This window comes from Solanum pennellii, chromosome 11 (genome assembly GCF_001406875.1).
Source record: "Solanum pennellii chromosome 11, SPENNV200".
NCBI classification, from domain to species: Eukaryota; Viridiplantae; Streptophyta; class Magnoliopsida; order Solanales; family Solanaceae; genus Solanum; species Solanum pennellii.
In genome coordinates, this window is record NC_028647.1 from 19799409 (window position 1) to 19824697 (window position 25289).

At 38.1% G+C, this 25289-nt stretch overlaps 2 long non-coding RNA genes across 4 annotated transcripts; one reads left to right on the forward strand and one right to left on the reverse strand.

Moving 5' to 3' along the window:
• The first annotated feature begins 298 nt into the window (after positions 1-298).
• LOC114074676 lies at positions 299-13351 on the forward strand. Of its 3 annotated transcripts, none has more exons than XR_003575007.1 (3): positions 299-4436; positions 5443-7311; positions 13216-13351. It is a non-coding gene; the product is annotated as an uncharacterized LOC114074676 (long non-coding RNA). The 3 variants fall into 3 exon arrangements; XR_003575006.1 differs by having other exon boundaries at positions 299-3825; positions 3983-7311; XR_003575004.1 differs by having other exon boundaries at positions 299-1225; positions 1383-7311.
• On the reverse strand, positions 11051-19763 carry LOC107003453. Its single transcript, XR_003575008.1, has 2 exons — positions 16888-19763; positions 11051-13687 (listed from the first exon to the last, which is right to left on the reverse strand). It is a non-coding gene; the product is annotated as an uncharacterized LOC107003453 (long non-coding RNA).
• Between the last annotated feature and the right edge of the window lie 5526 nt (positions 19764-25289).

A 25289-nucleotide genomic window follows, 5' to 3' on the forward strand; every position in this document is an offset into this window, starting at 1 on the left:
GGGATCACCCTCTAGCCTCTTAGCTTACATCATTACATTCATAGGTTTAAAATGAGGAAAATTTAAAAACTTTTCTTCTATCTATCATGAGGTTTACATAGACCTTTCACATACAGATAATATATATTTGTATCGAGTATACATAGATCCTTCGCATAAGAAGATCACTGAGTCTTCTACTTTTATTGCACATATACATATATATAGTCTTAAAACCGGATGTCTCATCTCATAACCATCTGAACAAAGTATAACAATTGGGCATTGCCCATACATCAATATGATAAAATCCATATATAGGCTATACAATCTTTAGTACTCAAATGAAAGGAAATGAACATATTGTTTTAAGACTAATCAACATCCAATGTTAGAAAGTGACATTGTCCTCGAAGTAGTGAGGACCTACCCCATTTGGAGAATGAGTGTGACTATCTGTATTATGTATATGCTAGTTCTATTCATGTCATACTTGACATAGAATTATAGTATAGGTGAAGGATCATGTTTACTATATGGTTAATGTTGGTTTAAACTAGCTTGGAAGCTCATGTAACGCCTTCCACGTTTCAGCAGGTGTAATGCAAGTTAACTCTGACAAAAAGTATTTAAGTAGATATATTAAGGTTGTAATTGAGCTTAAAGTTAAAAGTTAAGCGCTAAGTTGAAGAACAAGGGATTAACATTCAGAAATTGAAATAAAATAATTGAGCTGCTTGCTTGGCTTAATTTAAGCTAGCAGCTGCATCACCTACTTAAGCTATAATATAGTTAAAGGGCCAAGTTTGATTGATTAGATTTTAGGCTTATATTAATGGGCTGTCACTTGAAATCCCACCCCTATTAAATGAAAATAAAATTTGAAAAAAATCCCAACAGCCAAATCTTCCAAGGCCCAATATGGATAAAGCCAAAGCGAAAGCAACTAGGTGCATCACCTAGTTTGACCTTTCGAGTTGCTTGATGTGCACAAGAAGGTGCATCACCTACTTGACCAGTTAGTGGCTAAAAATAGACCCCCAAAAAAGGAGGTTCTAGAGGATTATTTTGTGGTCAATAAAGCTCTATATATATCCAATATGAGCAGATATTCTTCACCCATTTTAACCATTAAAAGTAAAATTTAACTCCAGCTCTCTCTCTCTCTCTTTTCTCTCAAGGATTAAACCAGCAACCTTAAAATTTTCTATGGTTCTTGAAGAAACCCTCATATCTGCAAACCAAAGTAAGTGAAAAATAATGGATTTAGCTTAATTTTCCCATGGATGATTAGGAAAACATGTTAGCCATACTCTAATATAACTACATAGGCAGAATATTTCCAGCAGCTACTGCTCACTTCCTTAGTTATTAAAATACGTTTCTTTCTTCTGTGGTTCAAGTGTGAAGGGAAGCTGAAGTTCAAAAAGAATTCAAGTTATAAGGAGAAGTTGCAGAAATTGAGTTAAGGTGACTGCTCCATTTTTGTCTTCCTTATGTATGAGTTTGAGTGAGGAATTAGTGGTGTGCTTTAATGAAGAACTCAAGGGGGTGGTGAGTTCAATACTTGGTTGTATGATAAAGAATATTTGGGGCTGTTCTATGTATATTACTGTTGGCGCAGCTTGGTTAATCTTGAAAAAAGGATGTATAATGTATGTGATGGACAGAGAATGAGGGTGTGGTGATATACATTATGTTAAGGGCTGTATGGGCTCATTATCAGTCAAAGTTAGCTACTGTTTAACAATGCTCACAGTGTGATAGCTGCTAATTTTAGTTTACCATGACTTAAATTGTAGATTAAAACCAAAAAGGGGAGGCTGATCGTGATAGTATATCAGTTCGAGGATAAGTATGTAAGGCTATTCGATTCTATATCCCTTTGTCATGAAATTTGACACCTGCAATTAATATCAATGAAGTGAATCTCATAAGTTCTATTCCTAGAAAAGGAAACATAGTGGTAGCGTACTATCCCCAAATAGCTAACAATATTTCCCCATCACCGTAGTGCATAAAACTACTTCATTATCTGTTCAATATTTTATACTTGTGTAATTATCCCCCATGTGCTGGTATAGAAATGGTAATTGTAAAATCTAGTATGTGAATCCTCCTCTTTGTTGTAATTGTGTCATTAATCCCTTAAAGTAATGCGTTGATGTTACATAGTTTCTTATGTCATTGTTATTTCCTTGAAATATTATTTTCATGTCTTCTATTACTAGTCAATACTTCCATATCTCCAAAATGATTATGACCACCAAAATAACATCTCAAAAGAGTTATGAACTGATAAACAACAATCTCAAATATTAAAGAATCTAAGTGAAGAAATCAATATAATAACAGGTGGCAGCCTAGGGGCGAAAGCCTAGCATGGGTCGATCCCAACTGGTACATAAGGGTGGCAGCTACGGGGCGAAAGCCTAGCATGGGCCGATCCCTATTGGTATCGAAGGGAGGCAGCGCAGGGGCGAAAGCCTAGCATGGGCGGATCCCTATTGGTATAGAAGCGTGGTAGATCAAGGGCGAAATCCTAGCATGGGTCGATCCCAAGTGGTGTAATTATGAGGACCGCATCCCAGGGTTAATACGTCTCGCATGGGTCATCCTCTTCTACCACAGATCAGGTGGTCACTTGTATCACATGCCCTACAAAGATTATAACATACAGAAAAGTAAAGAAAAGAATGTAACTTACTTGATCCCACAAGAGTAAGCCAAGGTGCTCATCTCTCCTAACCTATGCACTCATATGTTTTAAGGGCGGAAGGATGTGACGGTCTGCATTATGTATATGCTAGTTCTATTCATGTGATACTTGACATAGACTTATAGTGTATGTGAGGGATACCAGGGGCGGATCACATGGTGTCCGCCGGCTGCTCGAGCACCCATTAATTTCGTTACGAAATATATATATCTATGTATAGGTATTTGTATAAAATTAACATAGAGCACCCAATGAATAAATCATATAGTTGGCCCAATGGTTCTAGGATGGGTACTTAAGACTCTTTTAGTGTTGTTGTACCAAGGTTCGAATCTCATTGTTAACACATATTATTTACAGTTTCACTTCAGAGCACCCACAACCTTAAAATCCTAGATCCGCCATTGAGGGATACTGTTTCTTATATGGTTAGTGTTGGTTTAAACTAGCTCGGAAGGTGATGTAACGCCTTGCACGTTTCAGCATGTGTATTGCAAGTTAACTCTGACGAAAAGTATTTAAGTAGATATAGTAAGGTGGTAATTGAGCTTAAAGTTAAAAGTTAAGTGCTAAGTTGAAGAACAAGGGGTTAACATTCAGAAATTGAAATAATATAATTAAGCTGCTTGCTTGGCTTAATTTAAGCTAGCATCAGCATCACCTACTTAAGCTATATAGATAAAGGGCCAAGTTTGATGGACTAGATTTAGGCTTATATTAATGTGCTGTCACTTGAAGCTCAAACCTATAAAATGAAAATAAAATTTGAAAGAAATCCCAGCAGCCAAATCTGCCACGGCCCAATATGGATAAAGCCAAGCGAAAGCAACTAGGTGCATCACCTAGTTTGACCTTTTGAGCTGCTTGATGTGCACAAGCAAGTGCATCAACTTACTTGACCAATTAGTGGCTAAAAATGGACCCAGAAAAAGGAGGTTCTAGAGGATATTTTTGTGGTCAATAAAACTCTATATATATCCAATATGAGCAGATATTCTTCACCCATTTTAACACATAAAAATAAAATTTAACTCCAGCTCTCTCTCTCTCTTTTCTGTCAAGGATTAAAACAACAACCTTAAAGTTTTCTAGGGTTCTTGAAGAAACCCTTATATCTTCAAACCAAGGTAAGTGAAAATTCATGGATTTAGCTTAATTCTCCCATGGATGATTCGGAAAACATGTTATCCATACTCTAATATAACTACATAGGCAGAATATTTCCAGCAGCTACTGCTCACTTCCTTAGTTATTAAAATACGTTTCTTTCTTCTGTGGTTCAAGTGTGAAGGGAAGCTGAAGTTCAAAAAGAATTCAAGTTATAAGGAGAAGTTGCAGAAATTGAGTTAAGGTGACTGCTCCATTTTTGTCTTCCTTATGTATGAGTTTGAGTGAGGAATTAGTGGTGTGCTTTAATGAAGAACTCAAGGGGGTGGTGAGTTCAATACTTGGTTGTATGATAAAGAATATTTGGGGCTGTTCTATGTATATTACTGTTGGCGCAGCTTGGTTGATCTTGGGAAAAGGATGTATAATGTATGTGATTGACGGAGAATGAGGGTGTGGTGATACACATTATGTTGAGGGCTGTATGGTCTCATTATCAGTCAAAGTTAGCTACTGTTTTACAAGGCTCACGATGTGATAACTGCTAATTTTAGTTTACCATAACTTAAATTGTAGATTAAAACCAAAAAGGGGAGACTGAATCGTGATAGTATATCAGTCCGAGGATAAGGTATGTAAGGCTATTCGATTCTATATCCCTTCGGCATGAAATGTAAGGCTATTCGATTCTATATCCCTTTGTCATGAAATCTGACACCTGCCATTAATATTAATGAAGTGAATCTCATAAGTTTCTATTCCTAACAAAGAAAACATAGTGGCAGCGTACTATCTCCAAATAGCTAACAATATTTCCCCCTCTCTGCATAGAACTACTTCTTTATTTGTTAACTATTTTGTACTTGTGTAATTATCCCCCATGTGCTGATATAGAAATGATAATTGCAAAAGCAAGTCTGTGAATCCTCCTCTTTGTTGTCTGAAGTCAGTTGTGTCATTAATCTCTTAAAGTAATGTGTTGATGTTACATAACTCCTTATGTCACTGTTATTTTCTTGAAGTATTATTTTAATGTCTTCTATTACTGGTCCATACTTCCATATCTCCAAAATGATTATGACCACCAAAATAACATCTCAAAAGTGTTATGAACTTATAAACAAAAATCTCACAGATTAAAGAATCTAAGTGAAGAATTCTATATAATTACGGGTTGCAGCCCAGGGGCGAAAGCCGAGGGTGGGTTGATCCCAACTGGTACATAAGGTCGGCAACTCAGGGGCGAAAGCATAGCATGGGTCGATCCCTATTGGTATAGAAGGGTGGCAGCTCAGGGGCGAAAGCCTAGCATGGGCCCAAGTAGTATAGTTCTTAGGATCGCATCCCAGGGGTTATAAGCCTAGCGTGGATCATCCTCTTCTACCACTGGTCAGCTGGTCACTTGTATCACATGTCTTATAAAGATTATGACATACAGAAAAGTAAAGAAAACAATGTAACTTACTTGTTCCCACAAGAGTAAGCAAAGGTGGTCTTCTCTCCTAATCTATGCACTCATTCATATGTTGCTATTTGATTTCATTTGAGCTCTCGTATTACATATGCTATTGCCTTTCATATTCAGTACATTTTTAGTATTGACGTCCCTTGCGGGGACGCTGCATTTCATGCTGCAGGCATAGGTACTCCAGCTAGTAGACCTCCTCAGTAGGAGCACACCAAACTCTGCTACTTTTGGGAGAGCTCCAAGTTGATTATGAGCTTTATTGAGTCTTTGGTAAATTCATTTTGGTATTGTATCGTAGTTAAGGGTAAGGCGAGGTCTGTCCCGACCTACTCTAGTCTTCTATCTTTTAGAGGCTTTGTATACGTTGTACATGGTTCAGTTGTGTCTTAAGGAGTTGTGGCCTCAACGGCCAAGTCTTGTATATAACTTTTGGACCTAGTTATGTTGTTTCATATCGCTGCATCCTAGGTGAACTTGCCACAATTGTTATAGTTATATGCACAGTAAGAACAGGTTGTAGGTTGGTTCTCTCGGGCCTTTTGGGCATCGAGTGCCTGTCCGTCTTACTGGGTATTGAGGCGTGACAAAAAGTGGTATCAGAGCAGGTCATCCTAGGGAGTCTACAAAGCCGTGTCTGTGTAGAGTCTTGCTTATGGATGTGCTGTCCAGAACATCTTTAAACAGGAGGCTACGGGACATGTAGGAGTTGTCTCATTTCTTTCATTTCTTAGATCGTACGATAGAACCAGTGTTGTAGGTGAATCATATCTAATTTCTCAATTGTTTTATCATAGCAAAAAAGATGCCGGTTACGAGAAGGATTCAATGTTCTGGTAAACAAGTAGATGTGGCTGCCCCAGAAGGGACCAACAACCACCACCAAGTAAAGCTATTCAAAGTGGGGCTCAAGATGAACTAAGGAGGGAAGATGAACCTCAGGAACCCTTTATCAATGCTACAGAGCAAGATTTGAGAAATGCAGTCAAATTATTGACTCGTATAGTTGCTGGTCAAGGCTAAAGGCAAGAAGGTCCAGTTGCAGGTACTAGTGGCGTAGATAGATCAGCTGGAACACGGATACGTGATTTTCTTAACTTTGACCCTCCATCATTTACCGGGTCAGACCCTAATGAAGATCCGCAATACCTTATAGATCAAATCAAACGCACTTTGAATATTATGCATCTAAGTGGTAAAGAAGCACTTGAGCTAGCTGCATACAGATTAAAGGGTGTGGCTATATTGTGGTATGAAGCTTGGAAGCAATCTAGAGGAACAAATGCACCTTCATCTATGTGGAAAGAGTTCAAAAAGGCATTCCTTGATCATTATCTGCCATGGAGAGATGAGAGGCTCGTGCGGATCAGTTCTTAAATCTCCACCAAGGAAATATGAGTGTGAGAGAGTATAGTCTCAAATTTAATTCCTTTGCCAGGTATGCTCCTAGTGTAGTAGGTACTATTGAGGATAGAGTTTATCAATTTGTGTATATATTAAATTCATATCTGGTTAGAGACTGTACAATTGCTTCATTGAATAAAGATATGGATATAGCAAGGATGCAGGCCTCGGTTCTCTAACAGACCACCTAGGACGTCATCTTTCTACTCTACATCTTTCTACTCTACAGCTAGGGGCAATGGGTTTGGGCAAAGAAGTGAAATCCAAGGCTCACAAATAGCGAGTCATCAAGAGCAGGGAAGTACGAGCCAATCAAGCCCTCCACGACAGCCTTGTAAACAGTGTGGGAGGAATCATCTAGGTTCATTCAGGTTTGGGACGGATGTTTGTTTTTGTTGTGGCACACCAGGGCATATGATGAGAAACTGCCCTCATAGGGGAGCGGGTGGCGTTGCACAACCAACTAGATCAGTTGTTGTGTCGACCTCATCAACCCCTTATTTAGGTAGGGTACTACATATGCCTACACGTCGTGGTAGAGGAGCTAGGGGAGCAGCTAGTTCTAGTGGAGGTCAGAATCACACATATGCACTAGGGGATCGACAAAATTCAGAAGCCTCGCCAAATGTGGTTACAGGTACATTATCCATCTTTTCACATATTGTAGTATATGCATTAATTGATCCGGGGTCTACACTATCATATGTTACACCATGGATTGCTGGAAAGTTCAAAAGAACACCAGAATTATTAGTGAAGCCATTTGAAGTATCTACACCGATTGGTGAGTCTATTATAGCTAGAAGGGTTTATCGTAATTGCATTGTAACTGTTTGTGGTTGCGATACATTGGCTAGACATGGTAGATTTTGATGTTATAATGGGTATGGATTGGTTATCTTCTTGTTATGCCACAGTAGATTTCCGAACAAACATAGTGCATTTCAAGTTTCCAAAAGAGGTAGTCCTCGAATGGAAAGGTAATATTGGGGCGCCAAGAGGTAAATTTATTTCTTATCTTAAGGCAAAGAAGATGATGTCCAAAGGATACATATGCCATCTGGTAGAGTGAAAAATGTAGATGCGGAGCCACCAACCCTTGAATCCATTCCGGTGGTAAATGAATTTCCAGATGTGTTTCCCGAAGATCTTCCAGGTTTGCCTCCAGAACGAGAAGTAGAGTTGGTATTGATGTGCTTCCAGATACTCAATCTATCTCAATTCTTCCTTATAGAATGGCTCCGGCAGAATTACGAGAGTTGAAGGACCAATTAAAAGACTTATTAAAAAAGGATTCATAAGGCCTAGTATGTCCCCATGGGGAGCACCAGTTTTATTTGTACATAAAAAAGATGGCTCGTTAAGAATGTGTATCGACTACTGGCAGTTGAATAAGGTAACAATTAAGAACAAATATCCCCTCCCTAGAATTGGTGATTTGTTCGATCAATTAGAAGGTGCTAGGTGTTTTTCAAAGATCGACCTGATGTTAGGTTATCACCAAGTGGGGGTCAAGAACAAAGATATAGCCAAGTAAGCTTTCCAAACACGGTCTGGTCATTTTGAGTTCTTAGTCATGTCATTCGGGCTAACAAATGCACCAGCAGATTTTATGGATTTGATGAATAGGGTGTTCAAACCATTTTTAGATGTGTTCGTGATAGTTTTTATAGATGACATTTTGGTGTATTCAAGATCGGAAGAGGATCATGCTAATCACTTGCGGCAGGTTTTACAAATTCTCCGTGATTGTAAATTGTATGCAAAGTTCTCTTAATGTGAGTTCTAGTTGAAATATGTGGCATTCCTAGGTCATATTGTATCCCAGGAAGGAATAAGGGTTGATAACCAGAAAATAGAAGCTGTGAAAAACTGGCCAAGACCTACAACGCCTACGGAGATCCGTAGTTTTCTTGGATTGGCAGGTTGTTACAAAAGGTTTGTTGAAGGATTCTCTTGCATGGCTGCACCCTTAACAAATCTAACACATAAAAAGAAACCAAGTTTCAGTGAAGTGATGAGTGTGAAAGAAGCTTCCAAGAGCTGAAGAGCAAATTAACTTCTATGCTTGTGTTGGTACTTCCAGAAGGTACCAAAGGCTATGTAGTGTACTGTGATGCTTCGGGAGTGGGCTTGGGTTGTGTATTGATGCAGCATGGTAAAGTTATAGCTTATGGCTCAAGGAAGTTGCGGCCACATGAGAAAAATTATCCACCCATGATCTAGAGCTAGCAGCAGTAGTGTTTGCTTTTAATATATGGTGCCACTACTTGTATGGAGTTCATGTTGACATATACACTGATCAGAAAAGCTTGAAATATATCTTTAAGCAAAAGGACTTAAATCTGAGGCAGCGAAGGTGGCTGGAGCTATTAAAAGATGATAACATTGACATCTTATATCATCCCGGTAAAGCTAATGTAGTAGCTGATGCTTTAAGCCGTAAAATAATGTCAAGCACTTATGGGAAGTCTATGGAAAGACAAGGTATGACTAAGGATCTGTGCCAACTAGTGAACTTGGGTGTTCACCTTCTTGAATCTCAAGACGAAGGGGTTATTGTGCAAAATGCGGCAGAATGCTCATTAGTAGTGGAAGTGAAAGAGAAGCAGTACACTGATCCAATTCTTTAGAGAAGCAGTACACTGATCCAATTCTTTTACAACTTAAAGAGAATGTACTACATGGTATGACAAAAGCATTTGAGGTTAAGAAAGATGGAGTACTTCGATGTCAAAACAGATTGTGTGTACCTAATATAGATGAACTAAGAAAGAGGATCATGATGGAAGCACATAATTCAAGATACTCTGTTCATCCGGGGTCAACTAAAATGTATCATGACTTGAAAGAAACGTATTGGTGGGGGGACATGAAGAAGAACATTGCATAATTCGTGGCTCAGTGTCCAAATTATCAACAGGTAATAGTAGAACACCAAAAGCCCAGAGGTTACATGCAACATATAGAACTTCCAATTTGGAAATGGGACATGATCAACATGGATTTTGTCACTGGTTTGCCTCACTCATCCGGGAAGTTTGACTTCATATGGATAAAAGTTGACAGACTTACCAAAGCAGCGCACTTCTTGCCAGTGAAGACTACTTATACAGCTGAAGAGTATGCAAGGTTGTACATTAAAGAGATAGTTCGACTACATGGAGTGCCAATCTCTATAATATCTGATAGAGGAGCTCAATTCACTGCAAGTTTTTGTAAGTCGTTTCAAAAGAGTTTGGGAACACAAGTGAATTTAAGTAAAGTCTTTCATCCTCAAACGGATGGCCAGGCAGAAGGTACAATTCAGACACTTGAGGATATGCTGCGAGCTTGTATATTAGATTTCAAGGGTAGCTAGGATGATCACCTACCACTTAATGAATTTGCTTATAACAATACTATTCGAGCATTAAAATGTCACCTTATGAAGCTTTATATGGTCGAAATTGTAGATCACCAATTGGCTGGTTCGAAACAGGTGAATCTGCCTTATTTGGGCAAGATCTTGTTCATCAAGCTATGGAAAAAGTCGAAGTTATACAGCAGAGGATAGAAACATCTCAAAGTTGACATAAATCATACGCATATATTAGAAGGAGGGGACTATAATTTTCTATGGGGGATTGGGTGTTCTTGAAGGTGTCTCCGATGGAAGGGTTAATGAGGTTTGGTAAAAAGGTAAAGCTGAGTCCAGCACTATATAGGGCCATATAAGATTATCCGAAAATTCGGTCACGTAGCCTATGAGTTAGAGCTACCACAAGAGCTTTCATCAGTTCATCCGTGTTTCATGTATTAATGCTACGAAAATGCGTAGGTGACCCATCTCATTTTACTCCTACTTAATATGTACAGGTTACGAGAGATCTCACTTATGAAGAAGTACCCATTTCTATTCTCGATCGACAAGTTAGGAAGTTAAGAAATAAAGAAGTAGCTTCTGTATAAGTACTATGGAGAAACCAACAAGTAGAAGAAGTTACATGGGAAGTGGAAGAAGCAATGAAATTGAAGTATCCTCACCTCTTCCCGACTGGTGAGAAAGATCAAAATGTTAGTGGAGGCGTTGACAAGTATAAGTTTATATGTTCAATGTGATTAATAGTAGTACTAACTTAGGCTTGAACTTGTTTGGGCTGGACCACATTGCTAACATTTGAGGACAAATGATCTAAGGGGGGAAGGATGTGACGGCCTGTATTATGTATATCCTAGTTCTATTCATGTGATACTTGACATAGACTTATAATTTAAGTGAGGGATCATGTTACTTATATGGTTAGTGTTGGTTCAAACTAGCTCGAAAGGTGATGTAATGCCTTGCACGTTTCAGCATGTGCATTGCAAGTTAACTCTGACGGAAAGTATTTAAGTATATATAGTAAGGTGGTAATTGAGCTTAAAGTTAAAAGTTAAGTGCTAAGTTGAAGAATGACATTCAGAAATTGAAATAAAATAATTTAGCTGCTTGCTTGACTAAATTTAAGCTAGCAGCTGCATCACCTACTTAAGCTATAATTTAGTTAAAGGGCAAAGTTTGATGGACCAGATTTAGGCTTATATTAATGGGATGTCACTTGAAGCCCAACCCTATTAAATGAAAATAAAATTTGAAAGAAATCCCAGCAGCCAAATCTTCCAAGGCCAAATGTGGATAAAGCCCAAGTGAAAGCAACTAGGTGCATCACCTAGTTTGACCTTTCGAGCTGCTTGATGTGCACAAGTAGGTGCATCACCTACTTGACCAATTAGTGGCTAAAAATGGACCCAGAAAAAGGAGGTTCTAGAGGATATTTTTGTGGTCAATAAACCTCTATATATATCCAATATGAGCAGATATTCTTCACCCATTTTAACACATAAAAATAAAATTTAACTCCAGCTCTCTCTCTATTTTCTCTCAAGGATTAAACCAACAGCCTTAAAGTTTTCAAGGTATCTTGAAGAAACCTTATATCTGCAAACCAAGGTAAGTGAAAACTCATGGATTTAGCTTATTAGGAAAGCATGTTATTCATGCTCTAATATAACTACATAGGCAGAATATTTCCAGCAGCTACTGCTCACTTCCTTAGTTATTAAAATATCTTTCTTTCTTCTTTGGTTCAAGTGTGAAGGGATGCTGAAGTTCTAAAAAAGTTCAAGTTATAAGGAGAAGTTGCAGAAATGAGGTAAGGTGACTGCTCCATTTGTCTTCCTTATGTAAGAGTTTGAGTGAGGAATGAATGGTGTGCTTTCATGAAGAACTCAAGGGGTGGTGAGTTCAATACTTGGTTGTATGATAAAGAATATTTGGGGCTGTTCTATGTATATTACTAGTGGCGTAGCTTGGTCGATCTTGGGAAAAGGATGTATAATGTATGTGATGGACAGAGAATGAGGGTGTGGTGATACACATTATGTTAAGGGTTTGTATGGGCTCATTATCAGTCAAAGTTAGCTACTGTTTTACAAGGCTCACGGTGTGATAGCTGCTAATTTTAGTTTATCATGACTTAAATTGTAGATTAAAACCAAAAAGGGGAGGCGTAATCGTGATAGTATATCAGTCCGAGGATAAGGTATGTAAGGCGACTCGATTCTATATCCCTTTGGCGTGAAATCTGACACCTGCAATTAATATCAATGAAGTGAATCTCACAAATTCTATTCCTAGAAAAGGAAACATAGTGGCAACGTACTATCTCCAAATAGCTAATAATATTTCCCCATCTCCATAGTGCATAGAACTACTTCTTTACCTGTTCACTATTTTATACTTGTGTAATTATCCCCCTTGTGCTGGTATAAAAATAGAAATTGCAAAAGCAAGTCTTTCAATCCTCCTCTTTGTTGTTCGAAGTCAATTGTGTCATTAATCTCTTAAAGTAATGTATTGATGTTACATAGCTCCTTATGTCATTGTTATTTCCTTGAAGTATTATTTTCATGTCTTCTATTACTGGTATGTACTTCCATATCTCCAAAATGATTATGACCACCAATATGACATCTCAAAAGAGTTATGAACTGATAAACAACAATCTCAAAGATTAAAGAATCTAAGTGAAAAAATCTATATAATTACAAATGGCAGCCCAGGGGCGAAAGCTTAGCATGGGTCGATCCCAACTGGTACATAAGGGTGGCAGATCAGGAGCAAAAGCCTAGCATGGGTCGATTCCTATTGGTATAGAAGGGTGGCAGCTCAGGGGCGAAAGCCTAGCATGGGCCGATCGCAAGTTGTGTAATTCTGAGGACCCTATCCCAGGGGTTAATACGCCTAGAATGGGTCATCCTCTTCTACCACTGATTAGTTGGTCACTTGTATCACATGCCCTAAAAAGATTATAACATATAGAAAAGTAAAGAAAAGAATGTAACTTACCTTATCCTACAAGAGTAAGCAAAGGTGGTCTTCTCTCCTTATTTATGCACTCATATGTTGCTACTTTGATTTCATTTGAGCTCTCGTATTACATATGTTATTGCCTTAGACATTCAGTACATTTTTTCGTACTGACGTCTCTCGCGGGGGACGCTGCTTTTTATGCTGCAGGAACAGGTACTCCAGCTAGTAGACCTCCTCAGTAGGAGAACACGAAACTCTACTACTTTTGGGTGAGCTCCAAGTTGATTCAGAGCTTTATTCAGTCTTGCATAAATTCATTTTGGTATTGTATCATAGTTAAGGGTAAGGCAGGGTCTGTGCCGACCTAATCTAGTCTTTTATCTTTTAGAGGCTTTGTAGACATATATTCATGGTTCAGTTGTGTCTTAAGGAGTTGTGGCCTCAACGGCCAATTCTTGTATATAACTTTTGGACCTACTTATGTTGTTTTGTATCGCTGCATCCTAGGTTAACTTGCCGCAATTGTTATAGTTATATGCACAGTAAGAACAGGTTGCAAGTTGGTTCTCTCGGGCATTTAGGGCATCGGGTGTCTGTCCGTCTTAATGGGTTTTGAGGCATGACAATGAGAATCCAATCCTTCCTTCAAAACTCGTCACAGGACTTCAACGACCAGAACCTAAAATGTTGGGGGAAAAGGGAGAAAATGGGGTTAGCATATTACTTGTACTAAATATGAGACCATATGTGCACACAACATAAAATCATGCTAAACAGGGACCTTCCAATAAAGTATGCAATTTACTTTGAAAAGCCTTGTGCACATTTCAAGAAATCATAACAATCAATAAAACATATTCATTAAGACAAGATCATGTACATCACAGGACCAACCATACTGATTCTAATCAAGCCAACATTTATATCAACATAATTATATAGTCAAGACAACTCTAACCTCAAGTCATAACATCAACAAGCGTGGATAAAAGTTAATAACATTATAACCGAAGCAAAACTCATGAACCCTCACTAAGTATACTAGTGCAATGACTAAGCGAATCCCCATAACCTTACTTAATGTAGTAAACCTAACAAGAACCATAAACAATGTCCAACTTCACATAAGATGTCATTAAGAGTACATAGCACCATACTTTAGCATTAGAGACCGAAAACATGTTATAGGTGAAACCAACATCATATAGTATCTTCAACATATAAGATCATCATATACATATCATTTACGTTTATAAGCATATACATTTATAAGAACATCCTCCTAACACTTCCCTCAAGGATACTAGTGCAATGAGTAGGTAGAGTCCTATACCCCTACCTAGACTAGGCTAAACCCCTTAGGTCATCTTAGTTAGAGTTCATTCCTTTAGTTCATTTTACCTCTTTGGAACATCTTGCCTTAACCGACATAGACCATATGAGCTAATGTGGAATCCGGTTTCATGGAACCCTACACCGAAGGAAGGCAGAATACTTGTCAAAGTAGTACCAAAACATGAACATAGCATCTATTGTGGATACACTAGCTAGTATTCCTATGGGGGTACCATAGTTAAAGAACTAGGAGATATAGTTGGGACCCTCCTTATGCTACATGCATTATAGTCTCCAATCTCACGAGTACATTAGTGATCCTACCTTCCTTATTTGAGAAGGGACACTCATCACTCTAGTTCACTCGGTGCTACGCAAGATTCCTTTTTGAAATGTCTTTAATGCCTTTATTCATCATCATAGATTAATGTAGGTCATAGGGTCTATGCCTTATATAATCATCATCATAGCTCAATAAAAATTGCATGAGTATTTTCCTTTCATTACAATTCATACATGTCAGGTTAACACATTATGTAATCACATCATGATAAGGTACATTGGTAGTTAACACCATCCTTATAACATTTACATCTTAGCTAACAACTCACAATCCATAGTTCAAGAATTTACAATTCAACATCATACCAACCCTAGCAATCTTAACATAAGGTATACTTCAACACAACATCATCACTTAATCACAAGTAATCATAATTGAAGTAAAGAATAGAGATCATAAGACTTACCTAATCTCCTTCACAATTTTATCATCAAGGTCTTACCATCAACCCTCCAATTCAATCCAACAATGGGTGTAATATTATCACATAATAGTAACCAACAAAATAATGAAGTTAATTGAATCACTACACAACAATTCATTACTAGTTCATAGCCTAGAATTAGAGACTTAGGTCAAGTTCATGATCTAAGTCAATTATTCAAGAAATAGCATAGTTGGATTACAATATATTAATTTAGCATGATAACAACATAGGATAGTAATTCACACACTAACCAAGCAAATTATATCAATACTATACAATTCAATTCAAGATAACAACCTAGGGTTAAGGGAAAAAGGTTATCTTTCCACAAACTAGGTCAATGCATCAAGAATTAGTATAATGTAACCATAATATATGTTAATATACTCATTATAACCAAAAAAATCTTAAACAAAGCAATTCACAAGATCAATTTCGTAATGGAAGAAACCCCACTTGAATTTCATACTTTTGAAATCTCAATTTGAAGGAGCCCTTTGGGAAAAGAGATCCCAAAGGTGAAAGAAATCCCATACAACACTAATTGATGAAGTTTGATTTATAAAGTTTATCCTTTAAATCCCTAGAACCCTTCCTTGATAAGTCTTCAATGGGGTTTCTTTGGGAGAGAGAAGGAAGAGCAATTTGGGTTTGGGAAATTATGAGGGTTAAGTGAGGTTTAGGCTTAGGGTAGTTTATATAGGGACTTAACTAACTTCATTAACCACCCCCTAATCCCTAATTAACCTCCTAACTAAACTAACTAATTAAATGAATTAAGTAACACAGGGGCCTGACCTACGAGACCCTAACTGACGGGTCGTTGGTCATTTGACACCCATGTGCCCCTCTGTCCTGCACACACATCGTTGGTGTCAGAGACTGGTCCAATTTGACCATTAGAAAAAATGTCTAAGTGTTGGTCGAAGGAGGCATCGACGCCCCGATCCAATGACGCCTCGTCGCCTGCAACTCATGGGTAGGCACTGCCTTTGGGCAGCTTTTTTCCACAGTGTAAGGGTCCTTCTCAAGGGCCCTTTGTTGGTCCTTGGGGAATCATACGCAGACGTTTTGACTATAAACTAACTCTACTACGTGTTAGACACCTTACCATCCAATTTCATCATTTTCCAACTCTTAAAACTTAGTCAAATAGGCTAAGGCATGCTAGCACCTCTTGAACTAGTTTTCAGACTTTCTGGACGTTCCATGAAGTTTTGATTCTAACACTTCCTAAATGACTCAAATACCTTATAATTGACCTTACTTTTACAACTATTAGACTCTCATGTTAGGCTCTAAATTAGGCTTTAGAATTTTGGAGTATTACATTATCCACCCCTTAGGAACATTCGTCCCTGAATGACACTAAAAATTTTTTAAAGGAAGGAATAGACTCAAGACTAGCAACCCAACAAACAACAACACATCAAAACATGAGTTACAATCAAAATTAACATAATTACATGACCTTTTACCAAATGCAACTCAAAACATTATTTTCAAATAATAAGAGTTCATCATTCATTTCATGCTTATTCATTATGCCAAGGCTTTCTTCAACACATATAAACATGCTCAATACAATTCATGAAGGCACAATATACAAAAATGCACAACATAAACTCAAAACAAGTAAAAACAACATTTTCAAGTCAATAGGCATAAGTTCACTATAATTCAATGTAACATGAATATTTTTGCAAAACCTTACCAAAAATCAAAACAACGTCAAGTTTAATCATTATTTTTATTAATAGTAAAAGCAACTAACCTTGGTTATCAAATATATGAGGGTAACGGGACTTCATGTCGGCCTCGATCTCCTATGTTGCACCCTCAACTAGGTGATTCTTTCATAACACCTTTAGGGAAGCCACCTCTTTATTTCTTAACTTCTTCAATTATCTATCAAAGATTTGAATCGTAACCTCTTCATAAGAGAGGTCTGTTGAACACCTAGAACTTCAATAGGAAGAATGGACTCTGGATCACTGATACACTTCTTAAGCATAAAAACATGGAACACCAGATGAACCAAAGTCAATTCACTTGGTAACCTCAACTCGTATGCAACCTTAAATCTCACCACCCCTTTCATAGGCGAAACTTTTAGATACAAAAGTGAAGTATCGTGCACTTCGAACCTTCCAATTGGATATATACATCTCCTACCATACAAGGCTTCATAAGGAGCCATAGATATAGATGAATGGTAACTATTGTTGTAAGAAAACTCAACCAATGGCAAGTGTCTATACCAATTTCCATTGAATTCAATAATACAAGCTCTAATCATATCCTTAAGGGTTTGAATTGTACACTTCACTTGACCATCCATTTGAGGATGAAAAGCGGTGCTTAACTTCACCTTGGTAACAACTCCTTTTTGGAATGACCTCTAGAACCTAGATGTAATTGTGCACCCCAATCCGATATGATGGATAACGAAATACTATGGCAACACACAATCTCATCTATGAAGATCCTTTGCATAACCCTCCACCCAATAGGTAGACTTGACGGGAATAAAATGAGCGGATGTCATGCCTCAAATCCCATTAAGACAGACAAGCACCCGATGCCCTAAGGGCCCAACAGAACCAACCTGAAATATGTTCTTACTATGCATATAACTATAACAATCGTGACAAGTTTAAAAAGGATGCAGCGATAAAAACCAACATAAGTAGACCCAAAAAGTTATATACAAGACTTGGCGTTGAGGCCACAACTCCTTAAGACACAACTGAACCATGTACATACGTCTACAAAGCCTCTAAAAAGATAGAAGACCTAGAGTAGGCCCCGCCTTACCCTTAACTATGATACAATACCAAAATGAATTTACACAGGACTCAGTAAAGCTCCAGATCAACCTGGAGCTCATCAAAAGTATCTGAATGTCGTATCCTCCTACTAAGGAGGTCTACTAGCTAGAGTACATGTGCCTGCAGCATGAAATGCAGCGTACCCAGCGAGGGGTGTCAGTACGAAAAATATACTGAATATGTAGGCAATATAGCATATATAATATGAGGGCTCAAATGAAATCAAGTATCAACATATGAGTGCATACATCAGGAGAGAAGACCACATTTGCTTACCCTTGTGAGATCATGTAAGTTACATTGTTTTCTTTACTTGTCTGTATGTTATAATATCTTTGTAGGGCATGTGATACAAGTGACCAGCTAGGCATATTAACCCCTACGATATGGTCCTCATAATTACACAATTTGAGATCGGCCCATGCTAGGCTTTTGTCCCTGAGCTGCAACCCTTCTATAACAATAGGGCGCCCATGCTAGGCTTTCGCCCCTGAGCTGCCACCCTTATGTACCAGTTAGGATCGACCCATGCTAAGCTTTCGCTCCTAGGCTTCCACCCGTAATTATATAGATTTCTTCACTTAGATTATTTATTCTTTGACATTGTTGTTTATCATTTCATAACTCTTTTGTCATTGTTCTTTGGATAATCGTAACTCTTTTGAGATATTATTTTGGTGGTCATAACCATTTTGGAGATATGGAAGTACGGACCAATAATAGAAGACATGAAAATAATACTTCAAGGTGATAACAATGGCATAAGGAGCTATGTAACATCAACACATTACTTTAAGAGTTTAATGACAGAATTGACTTCAAACAACAAAGAGGAGGATTCACCAGACTTGCTTTTGCAAATACCATTTCTAAACTAGCACATGCGGGAATAATTTCACAAATATAAAATAGTGAACATATAATGAAGTAGTTCTATGCACTTCGGAGAGGGGGAAATATTGTTAGCTATTTGGAGATAGTACGCTGCCACTATGATTCCTTTTCTAGGAATAGAACTTATGAGAATCACCTCATTAGTATTAATTGCAAGAATCAAATTTCATGCCAAAGGGATATAGAATCGAATAGCCTTGCATAACTTATCCTCTGACAGGTATAACTATCACTATTCAGCCTCCCCTTTTCAGTTTTAATCTACAATTTAAGTCATGGTAAACTATAATTAGCAGCTATCACACCGTGAGCCTCGTAAAACAGTAGCTAACTTTGACAGATAATGAACCCATCCATCCCTTTAACATAATGTGTATCACCACACCCTCATTCTATGTCCAACACATACATTATATATCCTTTCCTCAAAATCAACCAAGCTATACCAAAAATAATACACATAGAACAGCCCCAAATATTCTTTATCATACAACCAATTATTGAATTCACAACCCTCTTGAGTTCTTTATTACAGCACACCCCTAATTCCTCACTCAAACTCATACATAAGGAAGACAAAAAAATGGGCAGTCACCTTACCTCAATTTCTGCAACTTCTCCTTATAACTTGAATTCTTCTAGAACTTTAGGTTCCCTTCACACTTAAACCAAAGAACAAGAAAAAGGTCTCTTTATAACTAAGGAAGTGATCATTAGCTTCTTGAAATTTTTTGATTTTGTATTTATACTTGAGCATGAAAAACATGTTTTTTCTAATCATCCATGCGAGAATTAAGCAAAATCCAAGTGTTTTCACTTGCCTTGTTTTGCAGATATGAGGGTTTCTTGAAGAACCCTAATAACTCCTATTTTAATCTTGAAGATAAAAGAGAGAGAGAGCTGGAGATAGATAATTCTCAATATTATGTGTTAAAATGGGTGAAGAATATCTGCTCATATTGGATATATATGGAACTTTATTGACCACAAAAATATCCTCTAGAACCTCCTTTTTTGGGGTCCATTTTCAGCCACTAATTGTTCAAGTAGGTGACACACCTGCTTATGCACATCAAGAAGCTCAAAATGTCAAACTAGGTGATGCACCAAGTTGCTTTCACTTGGGCTTTATCTATATTGGGCCTTTGCAGATTTGGCTGCTGGGCTTTCTTTGATTTTTATTTTCTTTTAATAGGTTTGGGCATCAAGTGATCCCATTACTATAATCCTAAATTTGGTCCATCAAGTTTGGGACCTTTAACAATATCCATATAGCTCAAGTAGGTGATGCAACTGCTAGAATTATTTTATTCCATTTTATGAATATTACATCCTTTTGCTTCAATTTAGAACTTAACTTTCAAATTTAAACTCAATTACCATCTTACAATCTCCAGTTTAAATACATCCGGCGGAGTCAACTTACAGTAAACACGCTGAAATGTGCATGGCATGATACATCACTTTCCGGCTTGTTTAAATCATATGAGGAACATGGTCCCTCACCTATACTATAAGGCCAGCAGTATCACAAGAATAGAATAAGAATATGCGTATGACGGGCTGTTACAGCGGATTTGGTAAACTTATCCATAATCACCCATATGGAGTCATATTGCTTTTGTGTCTGAGGCAATCCTACCACAAAATCCATATTGATGTCTTCCCACTTCCAAGTAGGAACTTGGATTTCATGAAGTAAACCACCCTGCTTTTGGTGTTCGTCTTTCACTTGTTGGCAATTTGAACATTTGCAACAAATTTTGCTATGTCCTTCTTTAGGCCTTCCCACCAAAATACTTCTCTAAGGTCATGATACAACTTTGTAGAACCCAGATGAATGGAGTAACGGGGCCCATGAGCTTTCTCAAGAATCCGATTCCTCAAACCCATCTACATTGGGGCCGCACAACCTTCCTTGATACCTCAAGACACCATCCCCCCAAGGAGAATGTCTCATTAAGCCTACCCATCACCGACTTTTTCAACTCCATTAGTCATTGATCAAGGTATTGTTTGGACTTCACCTCAACACACAATGATGATTCAGAGTCATGATGGACCATAAAACCACCATTCAAAGAATCTTCCAAACTAACAACCAATCTAGCCAACCTATGAACCTCTTTCACTAGATCTTTGTTGGCTTCATTTACATGAGACACATTACCCATGGTCATACGACTTAGAGCATCCGCAACCACATTGGCCTTGCTAGGATGGTAAATAACACTCATGCGTGCTCTTTTAATAATTTCAACCACCTTCTTAGTCGGAGATTTAACTCCTTTTGAGTAAACACATATTGAAGACTCTTGTGGTCGGTATACACATCAATATGGACTCAATACAAATAACGCCTCCATATATTAGGAAAATACCACGGCCACTAACTCAAGATTATGAGTTGGATAGGTCTAGAGGGATAGGATACTACTTTCCCATGTTACATAAGTACACACCCCAAGCTTACTCGGGATGCATCACGATACACAATGAAGCCCTTGGTACCCTCCGATATCCTTCAAGATTTAGAAGCTTCTTTCACATGCCTCCGACCATTCAAACTTCACTCTTTTGGGTCAAAGTAGTCAAGGGAGAGGCAATGGAAGCAAAACCATCCACAGACCTCCTATAATAACCCGCTAGACATAACAAACTCCTAATTTTGGTTGGAGTCAATGGTCTAGGCAAATTTTTCACCGCCTCATTTTTTCTTAGATCAACCTCAACTCCCTCACTAGAGATGATATGACCAAGAAACGCCACCGACCTCAAACAAAACTCACACTTGCTATACTTGGAAAATAGTCGATTCTCCTTAAGCACTTGTAACACTACCTTCAAGTGATCCATGTGTTCACTCTCATTTTTTGAATATACCAAGATGTCGTCAATGAAGACAATGACAAATAAATCTAGGTAATTTCAAAACACCCTATTTATGAGGTTCATAAATGCTGTCGGGGCATTAATGAGACCAAAGAACATTACTTAGAACTCATAGTGACCATATCTTGTCCGAAATGCCATTTTTGGTATATCCTAACCTCTCACCCTAAGTTGGTGATACCCCGAGCTCAAGTTAATTTAAGAAAAGTTCTTTCCCCTTGGAGTTGATCAAACAAGTTGTCAATCCAAGGGAGAGGATACTTGTTCTTAATAGTGACTTTATTGAGTTGGCGATAATTGATACATATTCTAAGGGAACCATCCTTCTTCTTCACAAACAAAATCAGAGCACCCCATGGAGAAATACTAGGTCTAATAAAGCCTTTATCTAGTAAATCTTTGAGTTGAGCTTTCAACTCTTTCGATTCGACCAGAGTCATCCGATAAGGAGGAATTGAAATGGGATTGGTATCCGGTAGCAAGTCAATACCAAAATCAATTTCCCGTTTGGGAGGGATTCTAGGAAGATCATTAGAAAAGACATTCGGAAATTCATTTACAACGGGGACTAACTAAATGGGAGGTTTTTCAGAATCTAAATCTTTGACTCTTACAATGTGATATAGACACCCCTTTGAGATCATTTTACTAGCCTTAAGAAAAGAGATAATACGACCTCTAGGAATAGAATTCCCCCCCCCCCTCCACTCTAAAACGGGTTCATTTGGAAAATTGAACTTGACAATTCTAGTCCTACAATCAATGGAAGCAAAACGATCATGCAACCAATCCATCTCCAAAATGACATCAAAATCAACGATATCAAGTTCTACTAATTCAACATGAGTAACTCTGTTGGGCAACATGATAGGACAATTTCTATATACCCTCTTAGCAACCACCGACTCACCTACCGTGGTATTTACCATGAAAGGTTCATTTAGAATATCGGGCAAAATATCAAACTTTCTAGCTATCTAAGGAGTAGTAAAAGATAATGTAGCACCCGGATCAAGTAAGCATATACATTAATAGAGAAGACTTGTAATATAACGGTCACCACATCGGGAGAACTCTCTTGTTCACCCCTAGAGAGAAGTGCATAAAAGCGATTCTTCTTTGGAGGATCCACATTAAAACCACTAGCTTGAGCTTTCCCACTACCCTTGTCTTGCCCCTTCAAATTTGGGAAATCCCTAACCTTGTGGCTATTCTTTCCACACCCAAAGCAATTGTCCATCCCAACAAGGCACTCACCATAGTACTTCTTGCCACACTTTCCACAAGTTGGCTTCTTGCTTGGTGAGCTAGTACCTCTTCCCTTTTGAGACTTAGGGTTAGACACTCTATCATCACGAGCCTTGGGAAATTTGCAAGGAACTTGATTAGAAGACCTCTTCTTAAACCTAGGCTTGTCTTGAATTCAATCCTATCCTTTGAAGAACCATCATCACACCTTGCCCTCTTGGCATCCCTACTCTTTCTCTTAACCCTTGTCTCTTCCACTTGGTGAGCATGAACCATGAGACGAGAAATGTTCATATTGTCATGTAGCATAACCGAACGAGATTCTTCCTTCAATTCATCCAACACCCCCGTCACAAAGCAGCTCATTTCACCCTTACGATCGGAAACCAAAGAAGGAGCATACTTTGACTTTAGTGAATTTCAAAGAGTATTCAAGTACACTCATACCTCCTTGATGAAGGTTGATAAATTCCTCCGCTCTGGCTTCCCTCTTCTCCGTAGGAAAGAACCTATCAAGAAAATCCTTCTTGAAGATCTCCCAGTCAGCGGTCCACCTCTTAAAGGCCTATTTTCTCTCCATTGGACGTACCAAGTTTGGGCCACATCTTTGAGTTGGTAAGTGGCTAACTCGACCTTCCTACTAATAGAGAATCTTGTATATCTCATCAATGAACTCTTGGGGGTATTCCTCAACTTTGGACCCATAGAAAGTAGGGAGATTAATCCTTGTGAAATCCCTTAAATGGGAGGCCATAGTGCCAACATATTGGTTTGCTTGGGGTACAACCTCCCGGTTAGCTTGGGCCGTCGTGGCTTGTTCTTGAGTAGTGACAGCTTGTGCTTGGGTAGTAATGTCTTGAGCCATTTGGAGAAAGGCTACCCATTTGTCCCCATCTGTCAAAGGTTGAGGATTGGCAGGAGCTTGGTCATCATTAGAAACTTCTTCAAGAGGAGGGACTTGATTTCCTTTGGGAGGAACTCCCGCCTTGGCAATCTCTTCATCAAGTCTTCGAGCGGCTATTCTTCGCGTATTCATTTCCTATAATCACAATAAAAGGATTAGATGCTAAGGGCACATAAGTCAAAACTCTAGAGGCACGACATTGGATTTCCGTGAAAGGAGAATTTCCTAAGCATCATATAGTTTTTTATTCATAAGTGTGGCACGCTTCACAATTATGAATAAGAATCTACATAGACATAGTTAAGTGAGACATCAACTCCAAAGATATTCAACCTCATGCTCCGATACCAAGTTTTTCACCTCGGGGGAGCACCCCTAGACATAATTGGTGTCGGTGTCGTCCTCACCGAGGACTAGGACTACACTCTTATACATCCTTACATTCATAGGTTAAAATGCAGAAAATTTATAAACCTTTCTTCTATCTATCATAAGGTTTACATAGACCTCTCGCATAAACATAATATATATTCCTATTGAATATACATACACCCTTCATATAAGAAGATTACTTAGTCTTCTACTTTTATTGCACATATTGGTCATAGCCCATACATGAATGCGATAAAAGCCACATATAGGCTATACAATCTCATAACCATGTAAACAAGAGTATAACATAGTCTTAAAACCGAATGTCTCATCTCATAACCATCTAAACAAGAGTATAACAATTGGGCATAACCCATACATGAATGCGATAAAATCCACATATAGGCTATACAATCTTTAGTACTCAAATGAAAGGAATTGAACATATTGTCTTTAAGACTAATCAACATCCAATGCTAGAAAGTGACATTGTCCTCGAAGGACCTACCCAATTTGGAGAATGAGAATCCAACCTTCCTTCAAAAGTCGTCACAGGCTTTCAACTATCGAAACCTAAAATGTTGGGGGAAAAGGGAGAAAATGGGGTTAGCACATCACTTATACTAACTATAAGACCATATGCACACACAACATAAAACCATGCTAAAGAGTGACCTTTCAATAATGTATGCAATTTACTTTGAAAAGCCTTATGCTCATTTCAAGAAACAATACCAATCAATAAGACTATTCATTAAGACAAGACCATGTACATCAATCACAAGACCAACCACATGTTATAGGTGAAACCAACATCATATAGTATCATCAACATATAAGATCATTATATAAATATCATTTACATTTATAAGAATATACATACATATATAAGAACACCATCCTAAGCCTTCCTTCAAGGCTAACTAGTGCAATGTGGTAGAATCTCATACCCATACCTAGACTAAGATAAACCCCTTAGGTCATCCTAGTTAGAGTTTATTCCTTTAGTTTATTTTTCCTTTTGGGAACATCTTG